Genomic DNA, 11694 nt, shown 5'->3' on the forward strand with positions numbered 1-11694 from the left:
AAGTTTTAAACACAGTTTGGTTTTGAGCTGATAATCTATCCTCTTAATATGCCAACTGGAATTTTTTATGAGACATATAGGACAAATAAGCAAAAATTCAGAAAACAGCACTTCTAATTAGGTTGATTGATACTTGGTACTGATAAAATTAAAGGAGTATTTTGTGCCAATTTTACTTTAAAAAAGAGTATGATAAAAGTGTGCTCAGAAAAGACAGAACACACAATTCTCAAAACAAGTGTTTTCATTTAATAATGTAAAAATGCTCTAGAATTCTAGGAGTATAAATTTATATTAAAAAAAAACTTTAAAAAATTCTGACTATCTTCCCATTTCAAATAGTAGAGATCTTATAAAATGAACTGCATTTGGCATTTTCAGGATACTAAAGATGAGAAAAAATGAATAAGTAACAAATATTTTTAGAAATCAACATCTGTGAAAATGCAAGACTCCTTCCATACTGAAAGCTGCCAAACATTGTTCTCTTTCGCTTTGCCAGAGAAATAAAGTTGAAAACAGTTTGAGGGACTAGTTTCGGTCTAACAGTTTAAATTTATTTAACTTTTAGTCTCCATCAAAACATACATAGTATATTAAATCCATAGAGTTGTTTTTGTGACCAGAATTAGCAACAGAAATGTTTGACTGTTCAACACTTTTTTTTTTACATTTTTATGTTAATGTACCCTTTAATTCTTTCCAATTTTCATTGACAGAGGAATACATTTTTTTAAGAAAGAGACTTAACAAAACTTGAAATCTCTTTGAGATAATTTCCCCAAATTAGCTAATTGAGAGAGATGTGAAGGGTATTACATCAACTTCCAAGATGATTGCTTTTGTAAAAAAGCAAATTAAAGTTGATAAGGTATGCTTATTTCTTTAATTTTTTTCCTATGTTTGTTCCATTTTGTATATAACAAATGATGAAAATTCTGCCTTGGGCTTTATATCATGTCAAGTTGAATGTTTTTGCTTATAAACAGGGAAAATAACTAATTGTAGGAATACTTATTGCAATAACTTTTCACACAGTATCAACCTCAGAAATACACCTGAACACTAGGAATAAATAGTAATAAGATTTGTAATAGCAAAATGCTTTGCCTGCAATGTGTATAATGGGAGTAGTATCCAAAATTTATAAAGAAATCCTAATCAACAGATAGTAGGAAAAGACAATAAAATAAGTAGATTGCACTGAGAAAGAATCAGAAAAACTAATTCACTCAACAGAATCCAAATAACCATAGAGCATTTGAGAAGATGCTCATCCTCAAAAATATTCAAAGAAGTGCAAATGAAGACACCAAAATATCCTTTCATACTCCTTAAATTACCTGTAATACTTTGTTGCAGTGAATGAGTTTATGGGGGGAAGGTTAATGTATACATTAGTGGTGAATATTTATAAGTAGTACTTTGGAGAGCATTTGGGCAATTTCTCATGAAGTTGAAAATGTACAAATCAAACGACCTCTCCTAGGAACAAACCCTAGAGACTCTTGGGTATATGCACAGAGATAAGTCCTAGGACATGGCAGCATGGAGCATATGAGCAGAATATTAGAAACAAGCAGATGTTCAACAGTGGGGAATAGGAAATTAAAAGGTGAAATATTTACATCTGTGTATACTATAGAGCAGTGTGAAATGAATTAGATCCATATGGATCAAGTAGAGAGATTGCCAAAATTATTTTGAGTTAAAAAGCAAATTGCAGAAAGATGTATACCCGTCTTGGAATAGAATAGGGAACAGGATTTCAAAGGAGTAAATAAAAATAATATTTACTAGTAGTAGTTATTTTATTTTAAAAATTCTGACACAGAGGTGACAAATTTTAACCTTTTTAAATGCTGGGTGGTAGATATTCAAGTATCTATATTTTTGTGGTTTTGTATATTAAGAATAATTTCTAAAAGGAAGTGTAACATAATCTCAAAGGATATTTTAAAAAGTTAAAATGTTTTCTCAAAGAAAAATACAAGTCCTCATTTGAGTCCTATTTATTTTAAATATTAATATAGTTAAGAAGCTTGCTTATATGGTTAAGGTTACTTGCTTATATGGCAAGATTACCCCATGTTGTATTTTTCCACTACTTAGGCTATTTATTAAAAATACACACTATTAGTTTCCACCTCAGAGCTAGTGAATCACAATCATTGGGGAGAGGCCTAGAAATCTGTATCCTTAACAAGGGCCTTAGCTGAATTAGAAATTTAACCAAGCTTAGGAAACTTAATTTAATTAAAATGGGTTGAGAATAACTAGTTAGAAGAATAACTAGTTAGAAGCAGGCAAACAGGCAGTAGTAAGGGAAATGTGTCTGTCTGAACCCAGAAAGAGGAACTAAATATTAGGAGCAGACAGAGTAAACAAACACCCAGCACAACAGTCTGGGGTCAGCTAGTGTTGGAACAAACAGACCTATGTTCCTTTATGGCACCTGAGGAAGTCCTTAAATTACAACAGAGAACTGTAAATCATATTCTGAATGGTGACCTGGAATCATTCGAAGAAGCTAAATTATGCCTAAAGAGACTCTCTTGAAGGAAAGGGAAAACTTATATATTTCCTAAGGTATTCCACAAAAATTGTTTTAATGCCCTCTTCCTATTTCCTTTACGATGGTTGTATTCTGGATGCCTTAGAGAATTTGCAGGAGGGTACAAGTACCCTTCACCTGATGCAAGGTGTTTTGTTTTTGTTTTTGTTTTGTTTTTGAAAACCCAGACTATGCTTCCATGAGAATCTGGCACCTGAGTATGGAAAAGACCATGGAGAGCATCCACTTTGGGACAGAAAATGGACTCAATTTGGCATAAAATAATATTAATAAAAACAAGAAGTAAAGAACCAATATTTGGGTACTTGCAATATACAAAGTGGTATGATAGGTCTTTTATATTTTGTTTTTCTATTCAAAGAGCTCATTCTTTGCTTCTGCCACTGATATGGCTCTCTGTGATAAATATAGATGTCCCTCCACCCCCATCCCACACAACCTCCTGGCAACACACTTACACAGCTACCCAGTACAATATAGATCAAAGTCACCAACAAATAAAATGAGCACCCTCAAATCCAACACTGAAACTGTGTCTAAAATATATGATGTGCCTTTATCGCATAGCTGGATGATATGTGTCAGCACATGATACTAGTTCTTGTCTAATCACTAATTGAGCCCTGCATAATATAGATCTCTTTTCATTCTGAGACCTTCAGATATATAAATTAGACTTCTATCACAAGGTAACGAGTTGATTATCTCCATTGCTCTTCATTGTTAAAATTTAGTATATAATTCATTAAGTGTGTGTATATCTTTTAATCAGTACAGCTATAAACTAACACTAAAAATAATTTTGATTCTCAAGTGTGTTGAAGTCTTGCAGCAACTTTACATCGATTAGTTTGGAAAAGTGAGACTGGCAGCAATGGGCACAGAGTTAATCTGAGGATACTTTCTCTCAACCCGCATTTTGGGGCTCTTTTTATCCGGATTTTTTTTTTTCTTTTTCATGCTTTGCTTTGTGTTTCTGCATATTTAAGTTTTCCACTCTACTCACAGTCTGACATTGGCTTGATGAAAGTCTCGGATATTCCTCATACAAGCCTAGCCTTGCTTCAGTATGGCATGGTGTTTGGCCCAATTTCAGAAGATCTTTCTTGACCACGTCTTTATTCCCTTCAAACTCAGTGAGTTATACTGAATTAAGCTTGATTTTAGAAGTCAGATATTGTGAATAAGATTATCAAAAAGTTGGCCATTTAGCTTACTTGTTGATATGTGTGTCGTCCATTTGGAAGGGCTTTAGCACCATGAGTCATATAGGTGTGTGACTAAAAACCTGTCTTACTAAGCTTAGCGAGCCAGAGCCCTTACTTGCCATGCCCAATCTCTTTCTTGCCCTCCTAATATTATCTATACTTAATTCTAGCAGGACCTTAGCCCTAGGTCATCTCTTAAATCTGTCATCTGCTTTGCCTCCAGGCTAACTCTCCCTATATCCAATTCCAACTCGCTCTTAATACTAAGACCCTAGACTCTCAGCTGGATTCCTTGTTTGTTTTCTATGTATATCAGATATACATATACAGTTGGTTAAATAAAGATTATTTCTATGAGTAGTCAAGTTAGACTGGACAATTTCTAAACTCTTACTCAACTCTCAGATTGAATATGTCTCTGAGCTTCATTTAATTGTACCCACAAAGACACATAGTCATGGTCAAAATAATCAAAAGAGGGCCACATTGCATTTACTCTTTCAAGTGGTGAAAAGGGAGAAACCTCTACTAATTTCATTTGGAACTCATGTAGCTAACTATGTGGAAAGGATGTGATTTTACTATTTGAGTGCAAACTCTTCACTCACAATAACTGATATTTAATCTATTCTATTTGACTGGATCATATTCATTTATAAATTTTTTATTAATTTAATTCTCTTACCTTAAAATATGATGTTCCAGTATGTATTGCTGTAAAAGAAAGGAAATATATGTCATGTAAGGATATAGAATAAAATTATTTCTCTCAATAGTATATAAATTGTCATGTGCAAATTGCTAAATTAAAGAAAAATGATGGTAAAGTAGAAAGAGAACTGGAAAAGCTCCAGGAAATATATCTTCTTGTCCCAACTTTATCACTAAGTTGCTTAAATGGTTCTAATCTTCAGTTTTCTTATCTTTCAAATGAGGTAATTTGGCCAAGTTTTCTAAAATGCTATAAAAATTATTTAACAAACATTTCATAAAGTTGGCTATTTTTAGTCATGCATGTGTCCAAAAATCATACAACTAACTACTAGGAAGAACTAGATTAATTAATAGCATATATATTTTTGAGTTTACTTCTATATGACTCACTGTTTTGTAAGTGTTCTTCTGGTAATTCCTCTCTTCAAGGTTAAGGGCTGAGATAAATATATGCACCCAGCAAACAGGAAACTGGGACATTTTAAGGGTTTGCTTAAAGTTCAAATGATAGAATAGTGTTTATAATTAGGCCTCTTTTTTCCCAGTCTACTTATTTCTTTTTTCCAATCCATGTATAGATACTCTGCCATCCTTAAAATTGGCCTTTTAAGTGTGTGTGTGTGTAGGGTTCCTTCCCATTATGTATTTCTGTAGAAAATAGTGTTATGCTTCTGTGAAATCCACTATAGGTAAATTACAGAATCAAATCCTAGGCAACAGTCTAGTCTGCCAATATCAGTTTATAGGGAGGAGATTGAAGGAATCACTCAGAGGGCTAGGACAACTCAGTTGCCTAGCGAAGCTCTTAAGAAAGGTCAGATAAGCATGCCAATCGATTTTGAATTAAGGTGAGGCACTATGTATCCCCACAGAATTTTTCTCACTTTGTCTAGGACATAAATGACAGAAGTTGAGTCAAAGAAAAATTCCCATTACGTGTTCTGTGCCCTTTTCTCTAAGATCCCCTAAAGGCACAACCCAGACTGAAGAAAATTAAATCAAGTAGTTTTAAAAAAAAAAAAAAACCCAAAAAACTTAGGGCATTTTGGTAAGCTTATTCTTGTTTTCAAAAGAGCAACTGCCCAATACCTATTATTTAAATATTTTAAAAGAGTTTTAAACTAGACTCCTGGGAAATTAAGCGAATTAGCTGAATGAGATATTGTACATTCTGTACTTTTCCTGATTTCCTCTGAAACTAATTGTCCTCTGAAACTAATTTTCTATGACAACATCCTAGTAGAGGTTTGTACAGAAAGTAGCAGCAGAAAATAGCCCAAAGAAAAAGGAGCCAAAAGGGATAAGACACGATTTACCAATTCAGGAATAAAATATAAAATATCAGAATAAGAGAATTCTATAAGCAACTGTACTTTCATGAATTTCGCAACTTAGATAAAAATGAACCAAGTCATCAAAAATGCCAACTACCACAATTCACTCCATCTAAAATAGATAATTTAGATAACCCCATAACTAATAAGAAAATTGAGTTTGTAAAAAATTTCCCATGACAAAATCTCCAGTCTCAGATGGTTTCTGGGGAGAATTTTATAAAATGTTAATAACTAATCAACACTAATTCTATGCAATCTCTTCCAAAAAATAGAATAAGATGGAGGACTTTTCAAGTCTTTTTATAAAACTAGTATTATCCTGATACCAAAATCAGATGAAGGCAGTATGAAAAAGAGAACTATAGACTGAATATTCTCATGAATATAGATAAAAAAATCCTTAACAAAATGTTAACAAATAGAATTAAGCTATTTACAAAAAATAATTGTATACCATAACCAGATGGAGTTAATTCCAGCGATGCAAGTTAATTTCCATAATTGAAAATCAGTTAATGGAATCTATCATATTAATAGGCTAAAGAAGAAAAAAAATCACATGATCACATCAATAAATGGAGAAAATGCCTATGACAAAACTCATACATTTATAGTAAAACCCAGAAAAGTAGTAATATAGGGGAATGTATTCAACTTGATAAAAGGCATCTATTTAAAAAACCCTATATTTAACTTCATATTTAATAATAAAGAATTGATGCTCTCACCCTCATATTACTCTCACCAGTCTTATTCAATGGTAGTAGAGGTTCTAGTCAAAGTAATTCAGCAATAAAAGGAAATAAAAGGCATATAGGTCAGAGAGGAAGAAATAAAAATGATTTATGTTTGTAGATGACATAATCGTCTATATAGAAAATCCCAAGGAATCTACAAAAAACTTCTAAAGCTAATGTTAGTTCCATAATGAAGGGTACATGATGAGTAAACAAAAGTCAATAGCATTTCCGTGTACTAGCAATGAACACATGGACACTGAAATTGAAAATACAATATCATTTACAAAAAAATTACAATATTTATAGATGTAAATCTAACAAAACACATACATGACTCAACGATGAAAACTGCAAAAGGCTGATATAAGACACTAAAGAGGATTAAAGAAATGGAGAGGCCATACCATGTTCCTGAATTACAAGACTCAATATAGTGAAGATGTCAATTTTCCTCAAACTGATCTACAAATTTAATACAATTCCTATCAAAATCACGAGAGGTTTTTTTGTAAATATAGACAAGATTATTATAAAACTTAGATGGAAAGGCAGAGTACCTGGAATAGATAAAACAATTATGAAAAAAGGGATAAAGTAAGACGAATCTGTTTACTCAGTTTCAAGGCTTATATATAGCTACAGTTGTCAAGCCTATATGGTGGTAATAGCAGTATGGACACGTAGATTAACAGAGCAGAGAACCCAGAAATAGATGCACAAATATATGTTCAAGTGATTTTTGACTAAATTCAACGGAAGGCATAGCTTTTTCAATGAATGGTACTGGCGTAAGTAGGACAAAAAATGAACTTCAACCTAAATCTCATACCTTCTACAGAGATTAATTCAAAATAGATCATGGACTTAAATATAAAATGGAAAACTATAAAACTCAGAAAAAAATCTTCAGGGTCAGGTCTAGGCAAAACAAATATATATCGCCTAAAAGAAAAAAATCGATAAATTTGGCTTCAAAAAAAATAAATAAATAATAATTCCCTTATGAAAAATTCTGTTAAGAGAATGAAAAGACAAGCTACAATCTTGGAGAAAATGTTTTAAAACTACATATTTGAGAAAAAATCAATAATTGGAATATATAAAGAACTCTTAAAATTCAACAGTAAAAAAGCAAATAATTCAATTAGAGCACAGGAAAAAGACATGAAGAGGCATTTCACCAGAGAACATAAACAGAGGGTAAAAACTACATGAAAAGTCACTTGACCTTAGTAGCAATTAGGGAAACGAAAATTATAATCACAATGAGATAGTGCTACATACCTATCAGAATGGCAAATATAAAATTGTGACAACACAAAATGCTATTGAGGATGCGAAGAGACTGGATCATTCACATATTGCTGATGAGAATGTAAAATGATACAGCCACTCTGGAAAACCCTTTGCCAGTTTCTTAAAAAAATTAAACATGCACATATCATGCAACTCAGCAACTATACTCCTGAGCATTTATCTCAGAGGAATTTAGACTTGTGTTTATAAAAAACCTACACAAAAATGTTCATAACAGCTTTATTTATAATAGTCAAAACCTGAATACAACTCAGATGTCCTTCAGTAGTGAATGGTTAAACAAACTATGACATATAAATATCATGGAATACTACTCACCAATAAAAAAATGAATGAATTATTGATACATGCAGATGAATCTCTAGTGAATTAAGTTGGGTGGAAAAAAACAACCTCAAAAGGTTATATGCTATATGATTCCATTTTTATGATTTTTGAAATGATAAAAAAATTTTTAAATAATTTATTCCCTTAAAAATAAGTAAGTAAGTAAGTAAGTAAGTAAGTAAGTAAGTAAGTAAGTAAATAAATTAAGTCTTGCCATTTGCAACAACATGGATGGACTCGGAGGATATTAAAATAAATAAATAAATAAATAAATAAATAAATGTAAATAAAACCGATTAGTGGTTGCAAGGTGTTAAGGAGAGGGTTGGGGCAGGGGGGAATTGAGCATGAGTATAAAAGGATAACATGAGGGATCTTTATGGTGATAAAAATAGAAGAGGAGGGAGCATCGTTCCCTTTTGACTGTATTAATGTCAACATTCTGATTATGATCTTTGACTATAATTTGGTAAGACGTCATTTGGGGAAAACTAGATAAAGTGATTATGGGCTCTCACAGTATTATTTCGTACACTGCATATAAATTTACAATTTTCCCCAAATAAAATGTTTAAACACAAGGGAAACAAATTAGGCAATTTGGTAAGTCGCTCCTTGTTTTTCAACAGGAGCAACTAGACAGTGCCTACTGTTTACATATTTCAAAAATAATAATATTAAATAAAATGCCTAGAAAATCCTACAAAACATCAACAGAACCAGATAGTGTACATTCTGTAGTTTCCCTGCTCTCCTCTGAAATGGATCATTAAATAATTTTCTATAACAACATCTCTTTAGAGGTGTGCACAGAGTATAAAAAGTCTCAATTGTTTCCAAATGCCTTCATTTACATAATTTCAACAATTCTAAATATTATTTTACTTTCAAATACAAACTCTCCTGTTAGAGAGAACAAAATTCTTTTTTATTTTATTTTTTATTATAAAACCAATGCATGCCTTTTGTAGTAAATTTAGGAAGTAGTAAAAAGTATAAAGAAGCAGAAAAATTAAAAAAAACAAAACTACTCATAACCTACCCATAATCTACTACCCATAATCTGGCATTTGGTTTATTTCTGTCTTATCTTTTTTCTGTATTTCTTTTACACAGTTAAATTATTTGTGCATATAATTTTGTAGCTTTATTTTTTATTCCAAATTACATAATAAACATTTAATATTTGTATAATAATTAAATTATGCTTTTCTTCCAATTTATTAAGCCATTTTCCTAATTTAAAACAATTGGATATTAAAATCCTTTTTACTATTATAAGTAATGCCATTAGATACACTTTTCTACATAAATAACTCTTAATGATTATTTCTTTATTCTAAATTTAAGAGTGAAATTAATGACTATTTTAAGTTTACGGATCTCTATTACCATTTGCTTTAGTCAAATCCCTCTTAGGATATTAAAAACTTGATAACATTTATGGAAAGATTTTAAAAAATACTTTCTCAGGAAGCAGAGGAAAATTAACAGGCATAATTAAACCTACTATTCTAGATTACCTCAGGATCTAGATACTTTTATTTCCCCAGAATATGAATTTTACTAATAAAGAGGGAAAAAAAATCACCTTTGGAGATTGTACTGGGAGGAGGCTGTGGTGAACCAATACACACCATCCATTTAGACCTTTCTGTAGTGTGCTTTTCTTTACCACAGAGTCTAGTAAGTTAAAAACTGTACTTCATTTCCAAGATTTTCTGGCATCTAGGGTTGTGGATACAAAATATATTTCAGTAATTCAGCGCTTTCGAGCAGAATTTTGGAAGGTGGAAGTGAGACAGCTGCATCTTCCTGTCAAACTAGCTGTTGGTGTTGGCCTGCCTGGTCTTAAAGATGAGTATTTCCTTAGCTGCATTCCATTGCATGGTCGCTAGCTTCCTGTTGGCCAAAAGGACTTTGTGGCATAAGCAGCTTCTTCTATACTGCAGCCACACAGTATGTTTTAAAGTTAATAGTTATAGTGGTAGCCTCCTGATGACCAAAGTGGAACATATGCTGGACCATGAAGAAGGCCTCAAAATTACAAAGGACTACAATCATTTAGTTTGTTCTCGGAGTAAAGTAGAATTAAATTAGAAATCAATATCAAAGAGATGACTTGAAATCTTCAATGACATTTAAACTAAACAACATACCGGCAAGTACTCCATAGGTCTAGAAGTTATAATGAATATTAATTATTTTATTTCTTAAAACCATTGTATATATTCTGCTCTGAGGTTCATTCTCCAGCAGTCTCTTTTTCTTAAGGAATACATTTGAATGGAAAGACACTGTAAATCAGATATGCTGTACATATTAAACTAAGACACGTGACAAGTCAAACACTGAATTTCTTGATCATTAATAAGGAGCTGAATGGAATTTTAACTCTTTGAAATAGTTCCAGGATGGGAAGAAAGTATTTTGAACTAAATTATACTGAAGAAGTAAAATCAGAATTTGTAGGATGTAGCTAAAGTGATGCTCAGAGGAAACTTTAAAACCTGAAATGAATATTTTTAGAGAATACAATGACTAAATAGTAATAGTCCCTAGGAAAAAATAGAGAATAAAACTGAGAGAAAGTTAAAAAAGAGAAATAATGAAATGCAAAAACCAATATGACAGAAAGTAAATATTTCATAAAAATGTCAATGAAGCCAAATATTGGTGCTTGATAAACTCTTAGTAAGGCTAGTAAAGAAAAAAAAATTAAATTTAGCAATATTAGGAAGAAAAGGGGAACAAAACTACAGCTTCTACAGACTTTAAAAGAAAGCAAGAAGATATTATAAATAAATTTATAAAAATAATTTGACATTTTGGGTGAAGTGAACGAATTTCTTCAGAAACAAACCTTAAAACTGATGAAAAAGAATAGAAATTTTGACTCTCATATTTATTAAAGAAATTGAAGCTATTATTAAAAACTAACCCACAAAAAACCACCAGGCTCTAAATGACTTCGTTAGTAAATTCGCCCTAACATTAAAGGATATGTTCCAATTCATTTTATAAGGCTGGAAAAACCTTGATACCAAATCTGATAAAGATTTTTACGCCCCCCCGCCAAAATACAGAAGTCCTCTGTCATAAACATAAATGCAAAAGTTCTAAATAAAACATTAGTGTTGGTAGACAATTCTCCACGAGTCTCTCATGTTTCTGCACATCATGTGAGTGATGTACTAACTGGGAAATGTTGTTCTGAACTGTCTTTTATATAACAAACAGACTTAGTCTCCTTCTTGAGCAAAGAGCAGGTTTCTTTGCAGCCTTGGAAGACAGAGATACTGTCTCTAAATTTATTTTAAAAAGCCCTTGTCTCACTTGCATTTGACCTTTTAGATAGAGGGAATTGAGTATGCAAATAGGGGATGACAAGGAAAAGATGAATTTTTAACTCCTAGAATGGAGCACATCAATTTGGAGCAGTGATGAAAGAACAAAACTTTGTTCTCTGGGGCAGG

The sequence above is a fragment of the Pteropus alecto genome, unplaced genomic scaffold (assembly GCF_000325575.1).
Source record: "Pteropus alecto unplaced genomic scaffold, ASM32557v1 scaffold81, whole genome shotgun sequence".
Lineage (NCBI taxonomy): Eukaryota > Metazoa > Chordata > Mammalia > Chiroptera > Pteropodidae > Pteropus > Pteropus alecto.